The sequence below is a fragment of the Bos mutus genome, chromosome 10, assembly GCF_027580195.1.
Source record: "Bos mutus isolate GX-2022 chromosome 10, NWIPB_WYAK_1.1, whole genome shotgun sequence".
In the NCBI taxonomy this organism is placed as follows: domain Eukaryota; kingdom Metazoa; phylum Chordata; class Mammalia; order Artiodactyla; family Bovidae; genus Bos; species Bos mutus.
Window position 1 is genome coordinate 59889102 of NC_091626.1, and position 24601 is coordinate 59913702.

A 24601-nucleotide genomic window follows, 5' to 3' on the forward strand; every position below is an offset into this window, starting at 1 on the left:
CCCTAATAAGCCTATGGTCCAAATGCATTTGAATACTCAGTTTTATAATTACCAGGTCAAGCTTTAAAAGAATCCATGGCTCCTGAAACCACCACTATATCATCGGCCTTAAATCCAAGGATCATCTCTAAGGAGGTTCTAGTGCCTCTGAGTTACACCCTTGGTTTGAGTAACATTTATAAACACATTGATCAAAAACCAACACTCTCTTCCTGCTGAGAACCAGGCAATGTCTCCACCAAGGACAACTCCATGCTTCTGAAATATACCACTTTCCCAAGAACCCACAATCCTAAAAGTCATTACTCCAAAGGAATTTAAACTGGTAGGGAACTCAGATCCCCACTTTAATTGTACACTTATCATGAATCACTTTGGGGTAAAGATATTTTTTTAACATTGACATCAGTTCAGTTCAGTTCAGTCGCTCAGTTGTGTCTTACTCTTTGCAACCCCATGAATCGCAGCATGCCAGGCCTCCCTATCCATCACCAACTCCCAGAGTTCACTCAGACTCACGTCCATCGAGTCAGTGATGCCATCCAGCCATCTCATCCTCTGTCGTCCCCTTCTCCTCCTGCCCCCAATCCCTCCCAGCATCAGGGTCTTTTCCAATGAGTCAACTCTTCACATGAAGTAGCCAAAGTATTGGAGTTTCAGCTTCAGCATCAGTCCTTCCATTGAACACCCAGGACTGATCTCCTTTAGGATGGACTCATTGGATCTCCTTGCAGTCCAAGGGACTCTTAAGAGTCTTCTCCAACACCACAGTTCAAAAGCATCAATTCTTTGGCACTCAGCTTTCTTCACAGTCCAACTCTCACATCCATACCTGACTACTGGAAAAAACATAGCCTTGACTAGACGGACCTTTGTTGGCAAGGTAATATGCTTCTGAATATACTATCTAGGTTGGTCATAACTTTCCTTCCAAGCAGTAAGTGTCTTTTAATTTCATGGCTGCAGTCACCATCTGCAGTGATTTTGGAGCCCCCCCAAAAATAAAGTCAGCCACTGGTTCCACTGTTTCCCCATCTATTTCCCATGCCCACCAGATGCCATGATCTTCGTTTTCTGAATGTTGAGCTTTAAGCCAACTTTTTCACTCTCCTCTTTCACTTTCATCAAGAGGCTCTTTATTTCCTCTTCACTTTCTGCCATAAGGGTAGTGCCATCTGCATATCTGAGGTTATATTGACATAGTGGCCATCAATATGCCTCATACCCTACCCATGTCAATCTTGATGACAACTCTGAAATACTCATTGCTACTTTCTTTAGGGATGAAGAGCTGAGGCATGGAGAAATTCACAAGGGTAGTAGTAGCAAAGCTAGGACTCGTTCCATGCATCTTACAGATATTTTGTGAAAATTATCTTTTTCTGTGAAGTTCTCTTAAGATACCCAGATGAACTCTGTACATCAGTGAAGCCCCTGGGACATTACAAGCCATCCCGCTCACCAATATTATTTCCCTTAACAGGTAAAAAGAGTTAAAGAAGTTACCAAGTAATATTTTTAAGAATGGACTGATTCATTCAACATTAACTGAACATCTGCTATCTGTCAGATGCTATCCTGGGATACTGAGTAGAAACACCATGTTGGCCCTTCACTACTATATATGCATGAAAGGTGTTATTAGAGACATCAAGACACTAAAACTCCTATAGTCACTGCTGCCCTGGCCACATCTGTCTTCCACATTCTGTGTCTCTTTCTGTGCCTTTTCCATTTTATTTCTTCAGACACACAAACTCCCATACTCTTTGCCACCTCCTATATCAGAATTTACTTTAAGAAAGACCTCAATCAATCACTCACCCTTCAGTAGGAATTTTTTTGTCTGAGAAGGCCTCTCCCAGGGCTTTTAAAACTAACTTCCAATGGGAAAAATAAGTTGGTCCCTTATCTTTTAGATCTGAGATGTTGGCAAGCACAGCTAAAATTATAACTTAAAAACAGCTAAAGTGCCTTCCCAGAATCATATCTGAAGGGAGATGGAGGAAAGCATATTTGAGAAAGGCCAATTATAATCCAAACCTTATGGTGTGCCCTCTCCTGTATCTTATCTTCTTTATCTATGGGAAGAAGCTGCCCACTTGGTTTTTTTCTGAGATCTCTGGCATGATCTTTACAAGATAATTATTTTTAGAAGTTCACCTGCACTCAATTCCTAGCATAGTGATTCTCTCTGAGGCGAGAGAAATCCCTAAAGAGGCAGATCAAACCCCCCAGGTGGAACAGAAGACCATAAGTAATTTGAGAAAATGCATTCAGTTTTACGTTTTTATAGTTTAAAAATGAAAACACAACCATCATTTTCATAGCACAGAAACTAAAGTCCAAAAAAAAAAAACCCTATCTTACCTGATGAAGACAGACAGAAGACACTGACTTTTAATGGAGATGGTCGAGGCGAGGCAGAGGGAATAAGGAATATCTTATAACCCTGGCAGTGGAAAAAAAAAAAAAAGGACATTTCAGATACATCAAAATAAAACACAAGCCTGAAAATATTGGAAAAGACTGCCCTGTTCTGTTCTCAGTTTACATGTTGAATGAGTGAATAAAAGCGTCCGTCATCCTCTTAGCCATCTCACACATGTTTCCCTACTGCCAGATCCCTTCTCTTATGCCTTCTCCATCTCCAGAGGACCAAGCCATGGTGGCTATGATCATGGCTTCCCCTGTACAATCGTTTTAGATCACCCAGTATATTTCAGCTTAGCCATCACACCACACAACGGGGAAAGGCGGACTGTTGTGCTTGATCCCAAGACCCACCACCACAGCAAGCAGCAGAAGCGGCCACACCATGTAGGAGACCTGAGGGACTGACTCGACTCTTTACAACCCAGGTGCCCTTAATCCGAGCCAGCAGTACCACAGTATACAAACTAAGTTCTCTCCTCAGAAGGACGGTGTCCAGTCTGTAAAATTCTGTAGTGAACTTGGGTGTCTTCTCTGTAACATCTATGCTTGAATCTCCTCACACAGGGCTCCAGAGAAACACCTCCACCAGCAACCTCACCATAAGCTCCCCAGCAGCCACGATGGCACCATGAACTAGGTGATCTGTCACGAGAAGCTACTCTTCCTCCTTTCCCAGCGGTTTCCAAGAAACACCAGGAGAGACGGTTCTGTTCAAAAGGGTGTGAACAGCCATAGGCGTTCACCAGGAAACACAGCTTGGGGATTGTCCTTTTTGGTTTGGTTTTGTTTTCCTGGAAGTCTGAGCTGAAGGAATGGATGGGGTCTTTCAACAGTGAGGTTGGCTGGTGACCTCTTAAGTCCCCAGGAGGGGACCAGTCCCATATAGAGTAGAGATGATGCTCCACAGCAGGTTGAGCTCCTCCTGCAATAGCATCTGGAGATTCAAATTCCAGACCTTCCTAGATGAAAGGAAAGGAAATAAACTTTCCCTTCTCCTTGGTCCACAAAAAGCTCACTCCTCAAACTTGAAGGTGCATAGGAATCACCTGGGGATCTTAAAATGTAGATTCTGACACAGGAGGCCAGGGTGGGGCCTGAAACTCTAACAAGCTTTCAGGGGAGGCTAGTGCTGCTGAGTGCTGTTTACTCTGAGTAGCAAGGCAATAAACACAACAACCCACCTACTCAGCTAGGTCACCCCTGAGGAGTGGGGGTGGGGGTGGGGGCAGGTACTAGGAGGAAAGTAGAAACATACAGTTGATAGTTAATGTGCTTATGTACTGTTTATCTTTTACCTTTGTGTCCTATCTTTGTAATTTTTTTTTAAAGGGCAAATATATAATCTAATAAGGACTGCTGTATCGTGTAGGGAACACTGCTCAGTATTCTAAAATGACCTATATAGGAGAAGAACCCAAAAGGAGTAAATATATTTATGTATATGACTGAGTCAGTTTGCTGTACACCTGAAACTAACTTAATATTGTAAATCAACTATAGTCCAATAAAAACGCAAAATTTAAAAAATTTTAAAGGAAGAAAAGAAAAGGAAAAAGGACTAGCTCTGAGTTTTTTCTTGCTATGAAGTTGGTATCTGTTCACACCTTGCCTGAAGGTATGCTCCAGAATTCTGAAATATCATAACCTAATACTCGAGCATGTGGAAACCAGGGGACTCGCTCTGAACAGAAGGCTGACCACAGTCATGGTCAGATCTTGGTGAGATGTATGCTTGACAAACCAAGGATATGGATGGTCACATGCGAGGGCAGCCTGAGGCCACAGGATAACCATGGCACATCTCCCAGGATACACAGAGATTTGGGTATGGGGCAGGGGCAGCTAACACCCATAATTTAACTAATAAATAATTTAAAATATAATTTATATCAGAACAAACATGGATGTTTTATGTGGTAGAATTCAGACTTTAATACATTTTTCAGATTAAACAGACGCCTGAAAGAAAATTTCTCATTGCTCCCAGATCCCAGTCTCCCCTGTGATAAAAGGGCATCTCGGTTTAAAAAAAAAAATCCTGGAGAAGGGATGACCCATGTGAACCATGGTGAGACTTAGACTAATGAGCCCACAACCATCTCTGGGGATGTAGACAGGGAGACACCTGCAGCAATGGCAGCAATTCCCAAAAATACAATCCCCACTCAGTCACCCATGGAGAGTTTAACTGTCATGTCCCACCTCTGTCAGTCCTCAGCTCTGTAATCTTATATTTTCAACTGAACTAAATATTGCCAACAACTTGCCCCACAAATATCATTACAAAAACACGTCTACATTGGTTCTACACTCACCCCTTCCAGACTTTCTCCTCTTCTCACATTTATTTCCATTTATCTAGAGAGAAACTTGGAGAAGGCAATGGCAACCCACTCCAGTACTCTTGCCTGGAGGATCCCAGGGATGGCGGAGCCTGGTGGGCTGCCGTCTATGGGGTCGCACAGAGTCGGACACGACTGAAGCGACTTAGCAGGAGCAGCAGCAGAGAGAAACTGAGCACTTTCCTGGAATTTTCTCTCCTTTGCCTACAAGATCCAGTCTCTAAATCCTGTCATCTCTGATGATGCCCCCATCTCCTTAGGCCGTTCTCTCCCTCTCCACCTTGACTTAGCCCTCATCTCCTCTCACCTGGACTACTTCCATGTGGTCTCCAAGCCAGTCTCACTCTTCGGGGCTACTTTCCACCTCAATATTCCCTGCACTCACTGGCTGCTGGAATGATCTTCCTAAAGCAAGAACTCAGACCTGTTCTTTCTTGTCTAAGAGCTTTAACTGCTTCCACTCCTTGTCCGCATCCTTCTCTCTGGATCAGATCCAAACTCCCAAAACAAGCTTTCTAAAGGCCCTTTATAACATGGTCACCAAACTGCAGTTCCAGCCTCCGCCCCTCACCGCTCTGTGCAGGGCCTCTTCTTGTCGTCATTCTCTGGCCCACACCATGTTCCAGGATCACTACTCTGCAGACAGAGTGTTCCCTCTGCCTAGAATGATTCTTGCACCTTCTTCAGCTAATGAAATCTGCTATTCTCTAAAACTCAGTTTAAATGTGGCATAATTTATGAAACAGTCTGCAGACCTCATGCTGATATAATCCCTTTCCCTCCTGGTTCCCACAATACACCGGGTACCTGCTTCTATTACTGACCTTTGCCACCACGTCATGATTATATATCTACTGTGCACTCTTCACAAATCAGAGCCGAGTATCTCTGTAGCTCCAAAGTCTAGCCCAGAACAACCCAAGGAATGAGTGCATGAAGTAATGGAAAGTGGATTTTTTACCCAGCTGTCTGTTTAATTCCACACTTCTGACCCAGGTAGGAGGCTACTGATCCCACTTGAGGGAAGACAGGAGTGAGGGAGCCATTAACCATTTCTGTCCAGTTGAAAATCCTCCCCTTAGACCAGGGGAATGCCAGGAACCAAAACCTTGCATGGAAATGTTGGTCCTGCATCGTTGGTTCTCTCACACCAGTCCAGTTGGTGACACTGCTGATTTCCAGCTGTGGGTTGGAAAGAGAGGGAACAGATACATTTCTGGGCGAAAATTCAGGATAGAAAAATTGGATGTCTTCAACCTCCTTAAAGTCAGGTTTTTGTAATTTCAAAATGCTATGAATGAATTCCCAGGACATAAAAGTATAAAGGAACTTGAAGTTCAAGTAAATGTGGTTAGAATTGTCTGTGCTGGTACATATTAGGTCGCTAATACTTATGTCAACATGATCCAGCACTGTCATGATATATGTTATGTCTTCCTAACCAAATTGTAAGCTTCTGAGAGTGAACGCTGTATTTTTACCTACACTGGGTTAACTCTCTGGGCCTAATGCTGTCCTTTTAATACAGGAGAATTCCAATAAATACTTAATGATCAAGGGTTGTCTGTATATATGCATGTCTATATATACTAAATAATTTTTTTCTATTGTATTTTGCCTACAGCTTTCACTTTAAAAATGGAAAGAGATGGAACCGATCAAGTTTTGCAAACAAAACAGGCATATAGGCCTGTGCTGATACCTAAATGGGTTTTGCTTTTGGTCCTGCCAGAGGCAGGAGGATAGATTAGTTAACTCCTCCAGGGGTCTTCAAGCCCTGTGGTTTCGTTCTGCATTTTTCTCCGGAGAAAGTCTACGTAGTCAACTATCTAACCGATGCTGAGACATCACTTTGGATTGAATCTGGCATCTAGAAACCACACTGGTGAATCTTAAGTATGTTAATATGGATAATTTAAACCTTATAAATAGCTTCCCATAATGTGTTTCTTGCCTGAGGGGGTCTTTTGGTTGCAGTACAGTACAATCAGGCTTGAGTTTGCAACTTAAAAAGAAAACCAGAATTTGAGAAGTATAAAATTTTATGTAGCTTTTTCTTTCAAAGCTCATGTTTATTAAAAGGGCTGGTGGTAAGCCCAGGGAAAATGGAGCTGTGAAAGGGACACCGGGAGGTTGCGTCAGCTCTCTGTGGGTTCTTCCTTATTAAATTGGTGTGGTTTCAAAATCAAAAGCTAATTATTCCAATATTCTCACCTGAGTTGGGCAGCCTGCCTGGGCTGTGATGACTCCCGCTGAATCTTCACCAATGGGCAGGTAAAATTTGGGTGATGACACCTGGAGAATGAATAAAGCAGGAAAAAATATACGGGACTTTACTACTCTATTCCTAATTTAGAAACAGCTGAAAACATAAATTGGGCTTTAACTAGTTTAATAATTATTTCCACACTGCTTATCTTTTTAACTCAATGTCTTCATTGTCTTCTAAAACAAGTGTCAAGATTATAAAAAGAGGTTCTTAGGACTTCCGTGGTGGTCCAGTGGCTAAGACTCTGTGCTCCCAATGCAGGGGGCCTGGGTTTGATCCCTAGTCAGGGAACTAGATTCCACATACCACAGCTAAGATCCAACGCAGTCAAATAAATAGAAGAAATATTTTTAAAACATTATAAAAGAAATCTCTTTTTTTTCCTGCCATCTCTCTGCTCAGTTCAGATTTCTTCTATGTGGACTTGTTCTCAGGCCATTCCCAGTGGCTGAGCCCAGCACCTCTGCTGTGATGGAAAAAGCCACACTTTAATCCTCTACTTTGCTTTATAAAAGAGATTCTTATACAAACTGCTCCTTATGTGTGCTTAGACATTTGTTTAGTGGTACAGAACTTTCCAGAGAAGTTTCATCCCCAAAAGTCCTTCTAAAAGGTGTTTGTGGGTAGTCAACACCCATGGAAAGCCCTCTTAAATGAATTCAGGAGGGCATCCACCCTGGCATTCCCTGGTTACCAAATCCAGAAGTTCTTAGCTGAGAATGTTAAGCAAATTATATTTTTAACTTGCAGTTCATTTTGTAGTTATCAAAGAAATCAAACAGCATGAGAAGTTCCTGAATTTCTTTTTGAAATATGACTGACTTGGCTAAACAGCAATTTTGAAAATGCAGGTTTGAGAATCAGACCATGTGAGCAGATCACAACTTCACCATTTGGGGGAGAGGGGTTTCAGTTTCCTTGTCTATAAAATTAGATCATAAGAGGAGCAGCTTCATAGGTATTTGACAGAATTAAATGGGAAAATGTAATCAAAATGCTTGTATAGGGGAAGCTCTCATTACATATTTGCTATCATTATTTTAAATATGCAATACTTGTGGTTTCAGGAGCCTTACCAATAAAGCAAATAGAGTGTGATCCTAACTTCTAGTGAATTTACAAATTATTAAACAAGGCTCAATACAGAGGAGTCGAACAAGAACACTGATGCATCTATAAGTAATTTAAATACTTTGATAATAAATTGCTTAAGTCCCATGCTTTAAAAAAAAAAAACAACTATAATTATGCCATGGTTTTATCTATACACATGGCCACTGTGAGAGGCAGGGGTCTCAGTGGGAAGGCTTCTATCACCCTCCATGAGGCTGGGCAGTCAGGCTCCCGTTACTGGCATGACACCATGGTGAACAGGTACCAGGCTGAAATGTAGAGGACCTGAGTCTGGTGTTAAATAGCACAAGTCTGGATAGAGTCACTTCACTTCCCTGGGCCTTGAATTCCTCAGCTTTAAAATAAAAAGACACAACTAGACAGTTCTCCTCTCCCCGTCACTACCCAAGTTGTATACTCCATCCACCGACAACAAAATATTTACCATCCTGAACACCTGAAAGTTCTATTTACTTTACAAATTACATAAGTACCATATATGAATGATAAATGTTCAAGGGATGTTATTCATCCAGAGTGGCTTGGTCTTAGAATTAACACTCCTAGAGTGTGCATAATGAACTCTTGATTGGACGACTTACATGATACTTGAGGATGCGGCAATGCCAGAAGTTGGTTATTAGAGACAAAAGACAGAAAACTGTACCACAAAGTGTGAACTTTGCTGTGGGGGGCGAAAGAGTTCTACATAAGCTTAAGTTGGCTCCCCTTATGTGTTAGCGCTTTTAAAATTCAGAGTGTACTTCTGAAGGTATACGTGAAATGAAAATGTTTCACTGTTGTAGGAATCACGATATTATCTAGCATATAATTTTGGGTCTGGTGCTAACAAGTTCTAGAACCTTAGCCAACCCAGGCAAACCACTCTGGATCTCCTTTTCCTCCATGTAAATTGAGGTGAGAATCCAAAGACACAATAGACGTGAAAACACATTGGAAAATAAAAGGCTCATGCTGTGCTGTTCTCAGTCATTCAAGTCATGTGCGACTCTGCGACCCCACGGACTGCAGCCTGCCAGGCTCCCCTGCCCATGGAATTTTCCAGGCAAGAATACTGGAGTGGATCTCCTGGGGATCTTTCCAACCCAGGGACGAACCTATGTCTCCTATGTCTGCTGCACTGGCAGGCAGATTTTTTACCACTGAGCCACTAAGGAAGCCCAAAAACCATCATACACATGCTATAAACTGTTATCCTGCTCTGCTAAAGAAATGGAATGATCAGTTAATTCAAGTGGGATGGATTCAGCATACCAGTTCTTTGAGGTGAAGAGACCTATCAAACGGATGGATTGTCAGAATCGTCCACCCAGATGCTGGCTGCTCTGTCAATTCAGCCTAAGTCTTGAAGGCATCTCTCATGCTACCTACACTCCTTGTCAAAAAGACTTAGGTTTTAATTACCCAACAAATCTTGACCTGCTGCAAAGTAAAAACTACAAGTGTGTGTGATCCATTTTTTAAAAAACTCACGAGCTAACATCCTGAAGAAATAGAAATGTAGCCAGGCATTCCCAACCAGCAGCCATCTATGAACAGTAATACAAGTGACTGTGTGGCTGGTACATTCTAGAGGCAAAGGATCTCTTTCATTCTACTGCAAACTTTACTGTAACCCCAGCTGAGGCCCCTTTCTGACCAGCCTGTTGCTACAACATGAATGCTTCACATTCTTGGTTTCTAACTGAAGGTGAAAAACAATGTTTTGAGAGCATTTTACACCTGCAATAAAAAGAAGGCAACAAGAAAATATGCTGAGGGATTCTTCTCTAGTCCAGAAAACCTAAATAAAAGTCTCAAACCAAGCACCACTGAAGCAGTTGCAACAATTGGAAAAGTCAATAGTGTTTGCCTCGTAATAATTTAGACTCCACAAGAGTGCCCTCTTAGGAACACAGTCCCTTTCCTTTCTTCTTACATTCATATCCGATTTTGGGGATCATTGTTAAACATTTAACTGGATTGATTCAACTGACTCGCTATATTTTGACAGCTCAAAGTATCAAGTTATTTAATTACCTCATTTTCAATTAACACGGTTGCTGCTAACCTGGTGTAAATTAAGTCTCCTCAGACTCTAGAAAAAGAAAGAAAGGAGGCCAATGGGATGGAGATTTCTATTGCATATCTCATTCTATTGGAAGTTTCCAATTCAGGTCAGACCCATAAAATAATGTCTTTTTTGTGGTTAAGTGTTAACTGGCAGCCAGGTGCTAAGAGAGTGCTGAATCAGCCCAGAAGAGGGGGTGGGTGGAAGGGAGAAGAAAGTTTGGTTTATAGGCTGAAGCGAGCAAAGGAAACAGAACTGGCAAGAGTTATACATTGCTCCAGGCGGGCACAGGTGGATGGAACTGCAGGCCAGGTCAGAAGAAGAGAAAGATTTATGTCCTGTGCAAACAAAAGGCCAGAAGAAAAATCACCAATCCGGTTGGGCAGCTCTGAAGTGAAGGAAACATCTGTTCATACAGTGAAGGAATGGTCAGGTAAGACAGGCTGGAAACAGTCATCAGAAGGCCATCTGCTGACCTGGGACAGCATGCCCTCGAGGCACGGAACAAATCCTGTCCTCCAGGAGGCCACACAGTGGGGCCAGGACCAGCCAGGCCAGGAAACAATGCCAGGACGAGGCATTAAAGTTACATGAGCCTCATGGAAGAACTTGCCCGGCGAGTTTACTTCCGAAATGTGAAGTCGAGTGGAAACACAGTGTTTTCTTCTTTGAGAACTTGGCAAACCCGCTCCACTGGGCCTCTCCATGAAGCAAGAATGCAGAGAGGTAGTTCATCAAATGCCTGTGGCCAGTACCCGTCACTTCTCCGGAGGCTGCGGCTCCGCCCCTCCTGGCTTCTGGTTGGGGGAGCTGTCAGCTCAAGGCAGCTGCTGTCTTGGGGGTGGTACCATAGAACCCCAAGAACTTGTGGCCCAAGTGAGACAGTGGATGGGAGGTGGCCTTTGACCATGGAAGGCAACCCGCTGGGCAATAGGAGAGGCAAGCCAGAGGAGCACAGAAAGGCAGGCGGAAATGAAAGCAGGAACTGGCAATGACCTTGCATTAATGGGCAGCACACCCTACTGGAATAAAGGCCGGCATGAGTGGGGCTTTGCTCTAAAGAAGCCGGCAGTAGCTAGGTCCTTCCAATACTAATGAGCATCATTATAGCCCTTGGACAAATGAGCCAAACTTCAGACAAAAGCTTGGAGAGAGAAGAGATTTATGTCGTAACACAAAATACCAAATGTATAACCAAATGTCATGGAAGAACCAGCTGATAATTGGTGGGAGAGCAAAGGCCATCAGAAGAAAAAAACTTACTGTCTGAAGTACTAAGATGAACAAGAGTGAGTGAGTGTCATGGAATTATTAGTTAGTGACCAAAGTATCAATACAAAGCTGAAATTAAATCCTTGACCATCCTCCCTTCTCTCTCCCTTACCCCGTATTTCTATATCTATGACCTCATGGTGTTATAATTTATAGACACACACACACTTTATATTCATACGCATGGAAAGAGTAAAAGTAGTAACATTTGTTGATTCCTTATTGTATGCCAAGCTCTCTCCCATATTCCTTTACAGGTGTTAATTTATTCAATCTTGGCAACATGCCTAAGGAGGTGGAAACTATCTCTGTCCCCATTTCACAGATAAGGAAATGAAGTGCAGAGAACATAAGCCAGATAACACAGCTGATAAGTATGTGAACTGAGATTTGAACCAGGCATTATGGGTCCTCAGTAAGCATCTTCATTTTTGTTTCTGGAATCTCAAATCAGGGACTTTGGGGAGAAGTGGTTAGCTTTCCACTCTGCGTTCCTCACAACCAACCCTCTCCCTACTCCAGTCCTCAAGCCCACTGCTCTCTGAGGTACCATTCCCTCATCTCTATCCATTCAGATTCTCCTCTTTCTTCATATGCCAGTTCAAGACTCAGGAGGTTAGCCAGCTGCATGCCAAACCATTTCCTCCTCTTCTAGGTCCACAGCAAGACTATAATTCCCAATCATTTACATTGAAGGGCAGCTATGCGACAGGCTCTAGTCAGCGGAAGGTCAACAGGAATGAAATGTGCCACCTCCAGTCCTCACTTATGAAACACTGAACATGGAACCCTCCTTCCAGTTTGAGGCAGATAAGCATGGAGCCCTGGAAGGCCTCAGATTGAAGCAGTGAAGCCATTTGATAGATGGTCCTGATCCCTGATCGCTAGAAGACCACCCACTAATCAGGAACTCCTATGTGGGTCCTCATGTAAGGAGGAAATGGACTTCAAACCATCATATTTGTACCTGGAAGTCTGTTTATTGCAACAGCCATCAACACCCTAACATGAACTTTGATGCGTCCACCTCTACACTAGGTTTGTGTTTATAAGCTGGTTCCTGACCTTAAAGAATGCACAGAAAAGAGGGAAAAGAGAAAGAGAGGTAAATAACATAAACAGCGTTCAAAAATGTTGCAATCACAGAAAGTCTACTATTTAGTGAGAACACTGCTAGAAGCATGAAGTCAGGAGAAGCCATTAGAAATAGTGACAGTAGAGGAAGGGTGGAGTCAGCATGTCTCCCAGATATCCCATTGGGGATGTTGGGCCTCACTTTATGTCACACCGTGAAAACTGTCCTAGAAACATCAGTCACGGTGCCTACCGCACTCACCAGCTCTGTTCAGGGGACATGCCCTCTCTGTGCCCCACATGGAGGGAAGATGCCCCAAGCTCCACCTCAAGTACACCTGTTCCCCAAACTAGACCAGAGGTGTCCCCACCTCCAGGCTGACTTCATTCCACTGGGGTGGTCTGATGTCACACTGTGCCCCCTGTGATTAACTAGGCCATTCAGATTCTTTCACTCTGGAAGATGAATGAGGGAGCCTTGAAGGAATTAGCCTATTGGAGCAGGATGAAAAAGAAGAAGGCAGGCAGAGAGGACTGGAGACACAGGCTGTGCCTCAATGGGAATGCAGATCCCACCACTGACGGGCACACTGGTCAGCTGCCGGACGGTGGCAAGCAGCAGATGGACTTTGGCTGACTGAAGCAAGAAAGAGATCTGTGAAAAGGATAACAGCGAGCTCACAGAAGCCTTCTGGCTTAGCCTGGGCTGCTATTACATTCCATAGACCAGATGGCTTCAACAAGAGGCATTCATTTCTCATAGTTCTGGATACTGGAAAGTCCAACACCAAGGTGCCTGCAAATGTGGCTCCTGGTAGAAACCCAGTCCTGGCTTGCAAACAGCCACCCTCTTGCTGTGCCCTTACATGGCAGGGTAGGGGGGAGCTATCTTGTCTCTTCCTCTTACCAGGGCACTAAGGCCCTCAGAGGGGCTGCACTCTCATGATCACATCTAAACCTAATCACCTCCCAAAGGTCCCACCTCCAAATACTTTCACTGGGATGAATGGCTTCAACATATGAATCTGTGAATCGGAACATAAACATTCACTCCACAATAGCCTCAAAAACAGAGCTAAGTTTGGTGGGGGTGTGGGGTTGGGGGCGGTTCTGCTGTCAGAAACCACAGAATTGCTCTGTAGGTCTGTCCCATAACCTCTGCTGTCAACCACTTGAAGGGGAATCATCTCATTAGCACCAGTGTGCCAGGCACTGCCCTGTTCATCTTCAAGGATACTTGTCACCTCCCACCTTCTGCCAGGAACATTTCTGACCACATGTGATCCCCCTACATGAATGAGTGATTTGTCTCTCTGTGCGTCTCATGGCCCCATCAGCAGCCTTCAGCATAGTGGTTAAGTGAATGCATCAATATCTGATGAATAAGAAGAACTTCCATTTAATGTGACAGCTGCCTAAAGTAATAAAGCTGCAGTAACAGTAGCTACAATGTATTGGGTATTTACTAAGTGCCAGTAAATTCTTAAGTGCTTTATGTGCAGTCTCTCATTTAATCTTTACAGTCACCTTATAAGGAAGGCGTTATCATCATCTCCATTCTACAGAGGCAGAAATGTGAACTTAGGGAGGTAAGTAGCTTGCCCAGTTTTACTCAGCAAGTAAATGGGAGGAACAGGACTCAAGTTGTTGATTATGTTCCCAAAGCTCACACTCATTACACTTCTGGAACATCTAAAATAGACCCCACCTACAACATGCTCATGTTAAATGCCACTGAGATAAGAAAAGAAAAAAATTCCCAGAGTCCATTTTTTTTCCCTACTCACTTTTCCCTCCTCCCAGAAAAGTTAATAATGGAAAGACACATGACATATCCACCACAGATTACTGTGTCAGTCCATTCAGCTAATTTCAAAAAAGATGATGCTAATTATTAGAGATAATGAAAACTTGCTCTTCAACCACAATCCAAGGGGAATCGTCCAATTGATTAACAGGGATTTCAACACACGCATTCAATTTCTCCTGCTCGTTTTGTAATGGATGGGAAAAATTGGTTTGTAGATAGAGATTTTTGAGAGCTAAGTGTCTAAGACACTGAAGGGAGCCACCTCATTAAGTCCTAGGCCTGGTTAGGCAGGCTCTCGAAACCAGAGGCAAAGCCAACGGCAGGTAAACTCACTACAGGCATTATTTAATGAAAGTCTGCACTTTATCAGAGCATTCTTCCTGAGTCCTAGATTTATTTCTTGCATGATTTTTTTCTCTCTCTATTTTTTAACCATTCGTGAGTCTTTAAAAAATGCAGCATTGAAGCAGTTAAAAATAAATCCAGGATTTGCAGAACAGAAAGAAGTTAATCATGGCAGCAAACTAAACCCCAGGGACAATTTTAGTCTCCAAGTTAAAATATCGTGTCTCTGACTCCAAGTAAATTGACTTTTCACAGAATACTCTAGCATAATGCATAACAGCCAGGCACTCTAAGAGAAGCTCCTGGGTATTGGTCTAGAGCCCACAACCAGCAGCAGATCATAGTGTATGTTGAATAAAATTACCCATTCTGAAGGTCCTCAGCTATCTTGAATATTTTATTAGAAACCTTTTTGTGGTGGAGACCAACTGGGACCACTTTCTCCTAGGAGTGAGCTGTCAACGGTGGGAGAATTGAAAACCAGAGCAAGTCAAGCTTAATTAGATCTCCCCCAACTACTTCCAACCTCACATTTCGGGTATATTCTTTGCTGACCACGAAACTTGATAAATAATAATACACTGGAATTTGTCTCCCCAGACCTTCCAAAAAAGAAAAGCACAATCGTGGACAGGTAGAGAAAGAAAAATGTAGCAACAGCTTTCAAAGACTCTAGACAAAATATTAGCTGAATGCTACCAACCATGTAATCACAATACTGTGATCAGAAAACTCACAGAGGTGCCTCAAGGGTGGTACTGGGTGAGGAGCAAGGTGCGATTTAGACCCATGAGGAAATAGTTTCTGAGTCTCTGCTTTAAGGCTAGCACCCGCTGGGCAACACAGGAAAACTGACCATTTATTCCAGATTTCATGAGAAAAACTTCAAATGTCAAATCTTTTCTTCCCTCATTTCTGCACATCAACATGGTCTCATTAAAGAACAAGTCCCAACTCTGGGTTTCAGAAAATATGACTGCTGAAAAGGATGGTGGACATAACTCACTGTATACAAGGAGTTAGCACTAGAGTTATGCAGTAAAAGATTAAAAACAAAGGCAGTAAGCGTGGATCGCAGAGTTGGGAAATCATCATTCATTACACCAAGCTCACTTTTACAGATTGCTACTTTCTGTTTTGCAGCATGACATTTTTCTAAATCCTTAAGTATGGTAACTTCCTTTTTTTGTGATTTACCAAAGTGCAGGAGTTCATATAACATTTCAGTGGCCGCCTATGTTAAGATGACTTTCCATTAATAGTATTATTTGTGATATAGCCTCCTTTTGAGACACCCCATCTACTCTTGCAATAAGTTTTACAGTACTGCATTTCACAAACAATTTAATAGGAGTCTGGTTTCTTTTGAAAAATGTGTGCATATCCAATTTCCCCTTAGTTTCACAATACACAACACATCTGTTATTTCAATGATAACAGATGTTATACTGAAATTGTAATAACTTGTGAGTTAACTGTATTCAAAACTTTATAGTTACACACGTTCCAATAACTTAATCCTCTACCATTATCTCTTCAAATTGATTTAGCCCTGCAGAAGTTGGAGAAAATCAAATATTCATTGTGTTTGCTTTGTGCATATATACAAAAATCACATCATGATTTATCTCTCCTGGTATTAATCCTGTCTTCTTTGGAAAGATGGGGGTAAAAATCATAACAGGATCAACAATCCCTCTTCTCTTTACTCATGAAGATAAATTTCATAGCCAATTCGGGATTAATATGCATGCATCTGTGTGCAAGCTTTTTTATGGATTTGTAGGCACCCTATAAATCCATTCTGCATTTCTAGCCATTTACTGTTTAAAGAAATGACCTTTCCTCTTATCTCAGGGGCACAAGCCTACCCTCATTTGGCCATTTTATCTTTTATTAGGGAAGCATCTCTCTGTCTTTCAAAAGCAAACTACCTTCTTTCTCTCAGGCTTCCCTTTTGTCTTTTCCCCTGCAAATCCAACTGAAATGTGTGGGATACAAGGAAACACACAAGTAGTAGTGGGCCAGTATAGTGGGGGCTCTGAAGGAGCATGGAAAAGTGAGGAGAGCCTCCATCTTCTAGAACTTTCCATACTGATACAGCGCAGAAGACTCACGCAACAACTGTGAGTAAAACTATGCCTGGGGGTTGTTTGAATGAGACCATACGCTAAGGGAGTCTGCAAAGGACAAGGTGGGGAGGCCTAGGGGCCAGCAGGGCATCGTAGGGGAGCACAGCCTACAGCTGGGCCTCAGGAGATGGTGGCATTTTGGCAGGCTGTAATGCTGGGAGGGAGCGCCCCCCATAAAGCCAAGGCTCAGCAAGACTGTGCAAGAGGGGTTTGAGCAGGAGGGTAGTCGGGCCTCTTGTTCGGCTGCTCTACCCCAGCAAGAGGGCCATGCTCGTATCCATTTCCAATGTCTTCCTTTCACTCATTCCTTCCCTCATTCATCAAACACACAGCCCTGAACATCACCAGCTGGACAGGCATGGGTGGAGAGAAACTCCTGAGGTGAGGAGTCTGAGTGTCTATGAGTCAGTGGGTCCCCATTTTTGTTTTGGTCTCAGGGCTCTACTGACTTCAGAAAATCCGTTCCATTATGCTCAGCTCATTCTGAGGCCAATTCGCCATGTCTACCACTATCTTCTTGGGATTCCCCCCAAACACCAGATCCATGAGTGTTCAAACACCAGGAGTGTCATTACAGGCATTTACAAGTGGAGAGAGAGAGCTGCTTGACATGAGGACAGAAAATTAACTACCAAGTCAGTAGTAAATGCTTCAGGCTCATTCTCTGTTTGGAGAGGCAAGAGTGTACCACACTTTGCACCCAGACTGCCTGGGGTTCAAGTCCCAGCTCAGTCACTTTCAGGCATTTTCAATTTCTCTGTGCCCCAGCTTCCTTCATAGATAAAATGGGTGTGATAATAATACTCACCTCATTGGGTTATTGAAGGGATTATAGGAGATGAAACATGTAATGCTCTCAAAACAGAACAGAGCATCTATCATCGATGCTGTATTTTGTTGTTATTATTATTGGGTCCATGCCCCTTCATGAGTGTTCACACTAAAGAGCTAGAGTCCTTGCAGCCCATTCACCCAGCTAAGAGGGAAGGGTCCCCTCACCCTGGCCTTTACCCTGATATCCCTGCTCAGATCTCCTTTCATGTAAGTGATGTGTTAGGTGACAAATTGTATTCTGTAGACTTAATTCCTTTTCCTGTCTCTTGACTAGTGCTCATTTCTCCAGACAGTGTAGCCTTTTCTACAAATGCAGATCTGGGCCCAGTGGGTACACCATGAAGGCCTGGTGGCTAGAGGTTGGCCATTCTGTTTTCATAAGCAGGCTTCTCTCAGCCTAGACCGTGTCACCCGTTCATGATGGATGAGTAAACATTGCCTCACTTGTTAGGAAGTCTTTGTGGGGTAGGAGAGATTTCATGCTATCCTTAAGGACAACAGAAAATAAGATGAGCTACATGTGTTACATGAGAAACAAAATAGTACACCTTTTTAAAAAATCATAAACAAGGGGAAACAAATATTAGGTAATATTTGCAAAGAAATTCCCCTGGGGACAGGAAGACTCAAAGAATATTAGGTTTAACTCTACATTCAGTGATGTTGGAAAGTCTGCCTTGCTCAAGTATCAATGGAAAAAGCATTTGTAGAGCATATACCAGAGAAGGCAATGGCACCCCACTCCAGTACTTTTGCCTAGAAAATCCCATGGACGGAGGAGCCTGGTAGGCTGCAGTCCATGGGGTCGCTAGGAGTCAGACACGACTGAGCGACTTCACTTTCACTTTTCACTTTCATGCATTGGAGAAGGAAACGGCAACCCACTCCAGTGTTTTTGCCTGGAGAATCCCAGGGACAGGGAGGCCTGGTGGGCTGCTGTCTATGGGGTCGCACAGAGTCGGACATGACTGAAGTGACTTAGCAGCAGTAGCAGCAGCAGAGCATATACCACACCCACCACGGTGTACTGCTTAATCTTTAAGCCTCTGTGAAGAGGCTTGTTGTTTTTGAAAAGAAAACCCAGGGCAAAGTACAAATACACAGAAAACACCAACAAGTGACCAGGCAATGCGGTGGGAATCACCCAAGACAAGTCTCATTCCATAAAATGAAAACAAAGATAATGTAATTGAAACCTATAGTAGCTGGTGTGATTAGCGGAAGTGAGTCATTCCCAGATTTCTAATTTGGGTAACAGCAAAGTCTATGATTCTTTTTACTGGGACAGGGACCCTACGAGGAGAAATGGGTTTTGAAGCTGAGATTGAGGAACCTATGAGACAAGCAAGTGGAAGTATCAGTTGCCTGGCTGTGGAGTTAGGAAGTGGGAACTTCACTTTGTTGAGCACAAACTGCACTACCTCCTGGAATAATGAATTCCACAAGTTACCTCCACTGGCATTTGGAGGGAGGAGGGCAAAGACCTGGTCATAAAGGAGATTATAAACGTGACTGTGAAGGCCATCATGGCCCCACTGAGACAAAAGGGAGTCAAGAGACAAGTGTCTCTGTTTCCCTTCTAATTCTTAGAAGACTCTAATGCGTGATCCCCAGCCTTTTTTACACAAAAGAATGATTTCATGGAAGACAGTTTTTTCATGGACTAGGATGAGGGAAATGGTTTCAGGATGATTCAAGTCAAGTGCATTAAATTTACTATGCACTTTATTTCTATTTTTATTATGTCATCTCCACCCTCTCTGTCTGAAATAGACTTTCCCCACTCAAATATCTCAGTCTCACACAAAACAATCAACAGTGGAAAGAAAATAATTTCTTTCCTTGTTCTTTTCCCTCTTTTTGTAAGGAAACAAAACCTTTTTCAAAGGCTGCTCCCACCCATGACCGCTCTTTAGTCTCATCAGCCGGAACCTGATCATGTGACCAGCCATGGGTGGTGTTATCCCACCAAAAAAAAGAAATTAAAGAGCCATGATTGGCTGTGACCAACCAAAATCCAACCCTGAGGCTGGAGGAGGAAACGATCTTCCTGAGCTTGCTGCTACCCAGGAATAAGGGAACCCAGTCCCTGTTTGGGATGAGTTCAGTAATACCACAATGGCTTAAAAGCGGTGTTTATTTCTCCTTCTTGCTACATGCCCACTGTAGGACACCAGAGGTCTCTGCTTATGGTTACCCCCTGGGCATCAAGTTGATGGAAGCTCCGTGTGATTTTTACATTATACTGGCCATGGAGGAGCATCCTTAAAGTTCCATAATTAAATATTATGGGCTAGATATAAGAGCCAGAAGTAGTCACATAGTTTCACTGGACCACAAGAGGGCCAGGAATTTCAGTCTTCTATGTGACCTGAATGAGAGAAGAGTCAGATACTGGAAAACAGCATGAATGTCTACCAAATCTGCAAACCCTGCCAAATCCATGGCATATCTTAGTGTGAGAAACCTACTATCTCCTGGGATAACCAATTTCATTTTTGCTCATCCTTGACTGACAAACAGCACACCTTTATAATAAATTAAAAACCCCTCTACAGCATGCGTCCCTTGTTCTACATACTTATAAAACTATGTTTTTCATTTTTCCCATGACAGATCTTCAACTGTTTGAAGATAATTATCATGCCCTCCCAGTCCTCATTTTTACAAATTGAATCAAAATTTCAATTAGGAATTCAAAAGTTCAAGTATCTGAAAATAGAGTGACATTGAATTGAAAGTTTCTGTATTTTGGAAAAATACAGAAATTTGGATTAACTTCAGAGAAAGAGAACCAAGCTGATGTATTGGATCAGAGGAAAAGATAATGGATGGAAAAGCAAGCTCCTATCTGAAACTGTTGACAGAGAACCAAATAACAGAAGATATCTTTTCTTCTTTGGGCTCAGATTAACTGTGAAATTCTCATTCCTTGATTGCTACTTCACTTCCGGCCTGATAGAATCAGGATATTTCTGAAGTTACCTTCCTTGACTGCTGGAGGTGGTACCAAGGCAAACATACTAAGGAAAAAAAAAAGAAAAAGAAAAAAAATCCCTCCAATTTTACTCATTGACTCATCTTGTGTTTAAATAACTGTTATTTGAAGCTAAATTACAGAATCTTAATTCAGAGAGAGACTCTCAGGATCTAAGACTAATGAATCTTTCTTTCTCAGAGTGTTTCTTAATGTGGACACTTCACTAAAAAGCCAGGAGAAACAGACATAAAGAATAGACTTATTGACGTGGGGAGAGGGGAGGAAAGAGTGAGATATATGGAAAGAGTAACATGGAAACCTACATTACCATATGTAAAGTAGACAGCCAATGGGAATTTGCTGTACAGCTCAGGAAACTCAAAAAGGGGCTCTGTATCAACCTAGAGGGGTGGGGTGGAGGGAGATGGCAGGGAAGTTCTAAAGGGAGGGGATATATGTATACCTATGGCTGATTCATGTTGAGGTTTGACAGGAAACAACAAACTTCTGTAAAGCAATTATCCTTCAATAAAAAAATAAATTAAAAAAAAAGGCAGGAGAGACAGCAAATACAACTTACCTACTTATTTGGAGGTGCTTGCGAATTGTGGGTTAATTGCATAACAAAGCAGCCAGTTAACACCTGCCTGTGGATTTACATACTTCCAGCCATATATCATCTCCCACCTGATACAGACTTTGTTGAAGCCAGAATGTTTCACCAGGACTGGAAGGTCAGTCCCATTTGTCAAAGCAGGGACAGTCCTTTTGTCTTACGACAGCCTTATCTGGGTTGTGGAGTCGCTCAAGGACATCATCTGCCTTCCAATCAGCAGAGCCTTGAGAAAGTAGAGTTATGGGAACAACGGGTCTTCTTACTTATTTCTAGCATCTACTTTTGTCCTTATTAGGAGGCCAGAATCTACAGGCTGATAAGACAGACACCTATCATTTGCAAGGAAGGACCTAAGAGTATAGTTCTCTGATACATTTGCTAACTGTACAAAAACTAATTGCAATGGGTTTTTGTCATGCTCATTTCATGAAAGAGCCTTGTGAGGTCAGTGAATACTGGCTAATGTCCAATGTGTGTGTGTGTGTTGTGAGGTCAGTGAATACTGGCTAATGTCTAGTATGTGTGTGTGAGTGCATGCATGCTCAGTCACTCAGTCATGTCCAACTCTTTGTGACCCCATGGATTGTAGCCCACTAGGCTCCTCTGTCCATTGAACTTCCCAGGCAAAAATACTGGAGTGGATTGCCATACCGTTCGCCAAAGGATCTTCCTAACCCAGAGACTGAACCCACATCTCCTACAATGGCAGGCAGATTCTTTACCACTGTGCCACCTGGGAAGACCTAGGAGATAATAAAGAGCAAATTCATTTTCACAAATATTTACTGAGCACTTAATTATATAGTAGGTACTGGCAGGCACTAGGAACTACGATGAGAGAGCAAATAAGCCTGTCCCCAGCTTTCCCAGAGCTCACATCCTGGAGGGGGATCCAGCCATTGACCATACAGTCACGCCCACATCAATCAGAACACTTAGGGGGTGCTTACTAAGTGCCTGGCTCTGTTCCACATACTTTACACTCATTCATTAACATGATCCTTACCACACTCCTATGAAGCAATTACTATCCTCATCACTCATTTCACAGATGAGCAAACTGAGTTACAAAGACACGAAGAAACTTGTCTTGGGTCACACAGCCAGTAAGTGGCAGAGCTGAGAACGAAACTATGGCAGGCAGTCTGGCTTTTAATGCCACCAATCCCCTCAACAGACCTAGTAGTCTTTGGAAAGACTTTCAGAAACATCCTTCCCATGTTCATCTCTCTGGTGTGTCCCCCACTACCTGTTCTACCAATCACTACACTGTCTTTAATGGCTATATTGCATCAAAGAGGTGTACATTATTATCAGTCTCTGAATTCAGGGTGCATCCCACAGCTGACAACCCAAGTAGAAAAAGCAAGAGAATTCCAGAAAAACATCTACTTCTGCTTCATTGACTATGCTAAAGCCTTTGACTGTGTGGATCACAATAAACTGTGGAAAGTTCTTAAAGAAATGGGAATATCAGACCACCTTACCTGCCTCCTGAGAAACCTGTATGCAGGTCAAGAAGAAATAGAACCAGACATGGAACAACAGAGTTATACAAAATTGGAAAAGGAGTACAACAAGGCTGTGTATCATCACCCTGCCTATTTAACTTATATGCAGTGTACATCACGTGAAATGCTGGGCTGGATGAGGCATAAGCTGGATTGCCAGGAGAAATATCAATAACCTCAGACATGCTCACAACACCACTGTTATGACAGAAAGTGAAGAGGAACTAAAGAGCCTCTTGATGAAGGTGAAAGAGGAGAGTGAAAAAGCTGGCTTAAAACTCAACACTCAAACTACTAAGATCATGGCATCTGGTCCCATTACTTCATGGACAATAGATGGGGAAACAATGGAAATAATAAGAGACTTTATTTTCTTGGGCTCCAAAATCACTGCAGGTGGTGACTGCAGCCACAAAATTAAAAGACACTTCCTCCTTGGAATAAAAGCTATGAAAAACCTAGACAGTGTATGAAAAAGCAGAGACATTATTTTGCCAACAAAGGTCCATATAGTCAAAGTTATGGTTTTTCCAGTAGTCATGTATGGATGTGAGAGCTGGACCACAAAGATAGCTGAGTGCCGAAGAATTGATGCTTTTGAACTGTGGTGTTGGAGAAAACTCTTGAGAGCCCCTTGGACTGCAAGGAGATCAAACAAGTCAATCCTAAAGGAAATCAGTCCTGAATATTCATTGGAAGGACTGGACGCTAAAGCTGAAGTGCCAATACTTTGGCCACCTGATATACAGAGCTAACTTACTGGAAAAGACCCTGATGCTGGGAAAGATTGAGGGCAGGAGGAGAAGGGGACAACAGAGGACAAGATGGTTGGATGGTATCACTGATGCAATGGAAATGACCTCAAGCTCCAGTAGCTAGTGAAGGACAGGGAAGCCTGGCATGCTGCAGCCCATGGGGTTGCAAAGAGTCAAACACGACTGAGCGACTGAACAATAACAACAATAGGTAGAACTGTTGTGTAGTTTTTTCTAAGTGGTAGGTAACATAACATCACAGCATACGGACAAACGTGGGTTAGACTCCATGGAAGGTGGTACTTGGTGCTGATCTGCCCACCACAGTGGAGAACACAGGGCCGAACCAGAGCAAGGCTCCATTGTTGGAAGAAAGGGATTATTCTCACGTGGAGTGAGGAAGGGAGAAGCATGGAAAGCAACAGGTAGAGAGTCATATTCTTATAGCTGGGAGGTGATTCAGGTGTGCCTATGAAGTACCACTTCATAGAAGAAGCACCACTTACAGGAGCAGAAACAGGTCTGGGAGCAGAAGGTCTGGTTCAAGGTCAAACCCAAAAGTCATTTCTTGACATAGACAAGCCAGGCCAGGTCTCCTGACCTCCAGCCAGCACAGGGCTCCTGCTCCCCTCCACTCTCCCAGCTAAAATTCTCCCACAAGAAACCCAAAACTGTCAGCAGACAGAAAAGAAGGTCCTGTTTATACTCCTGTTGTTTAAGTAGACTCCCTTGTTCTAACAAAATAACTCTTGCCTTCAAAAAAGGCATTCATAACAACAACAAAAAAACACATTATTTTCTCCATGAAAAGGCTTGATTGCCCTGCCTTACTCAGGTTTACCCAGCATTTTCTTTGGTTACACTTCAGATTTGATAACCTTCAATATGCCCTTCCTTGAGCCCTAAAACTGATCATTCCTGACCAACAACCCACCATTAAGCTGTGGGTTTGCAAATGGTATCTGTTTTTTCCCCCTCTCCATGGAACTTAGCAGTGGTTGAAGCACATGCAATATGCACAGACACATAAAACCTTTGAAC

The 24601-nt window shown here is 42.9% G+C and overlaps 1 long non-coding RNA gene across 2 annotated transcripts in view; it reads right to left on the reverse strand.

Annotated features, from left to right (window-relative positions):
* LOC138989524 (uncharacterized) overlaps window positions 1–21411 on the reverse strand; it is a 186054-nt gene extending 164643 nt beyond the window's left edge. For both annotated transcript variants that reach the window (XR_011465816.1, XR_011465815.1), the window contains exons 1-4: window positions 21259–21411; window positions 6993–7073; window positions 5740–5960; window positions 2371–2452 (exon numbers count right to left, since the gene is read on the reverse strand). This is a non-coding gene — a long non-coding RNA (uncharacterized lncRNA). The remainder of the gene's footprint in view (window positions 1–2370; window positions 2453–5739; window positions 5961–6992; window positions 7074–21258) is intronic.
* Between the last annotated feature and the right edge of the window lie 3190 nt (window positions 21412–24601).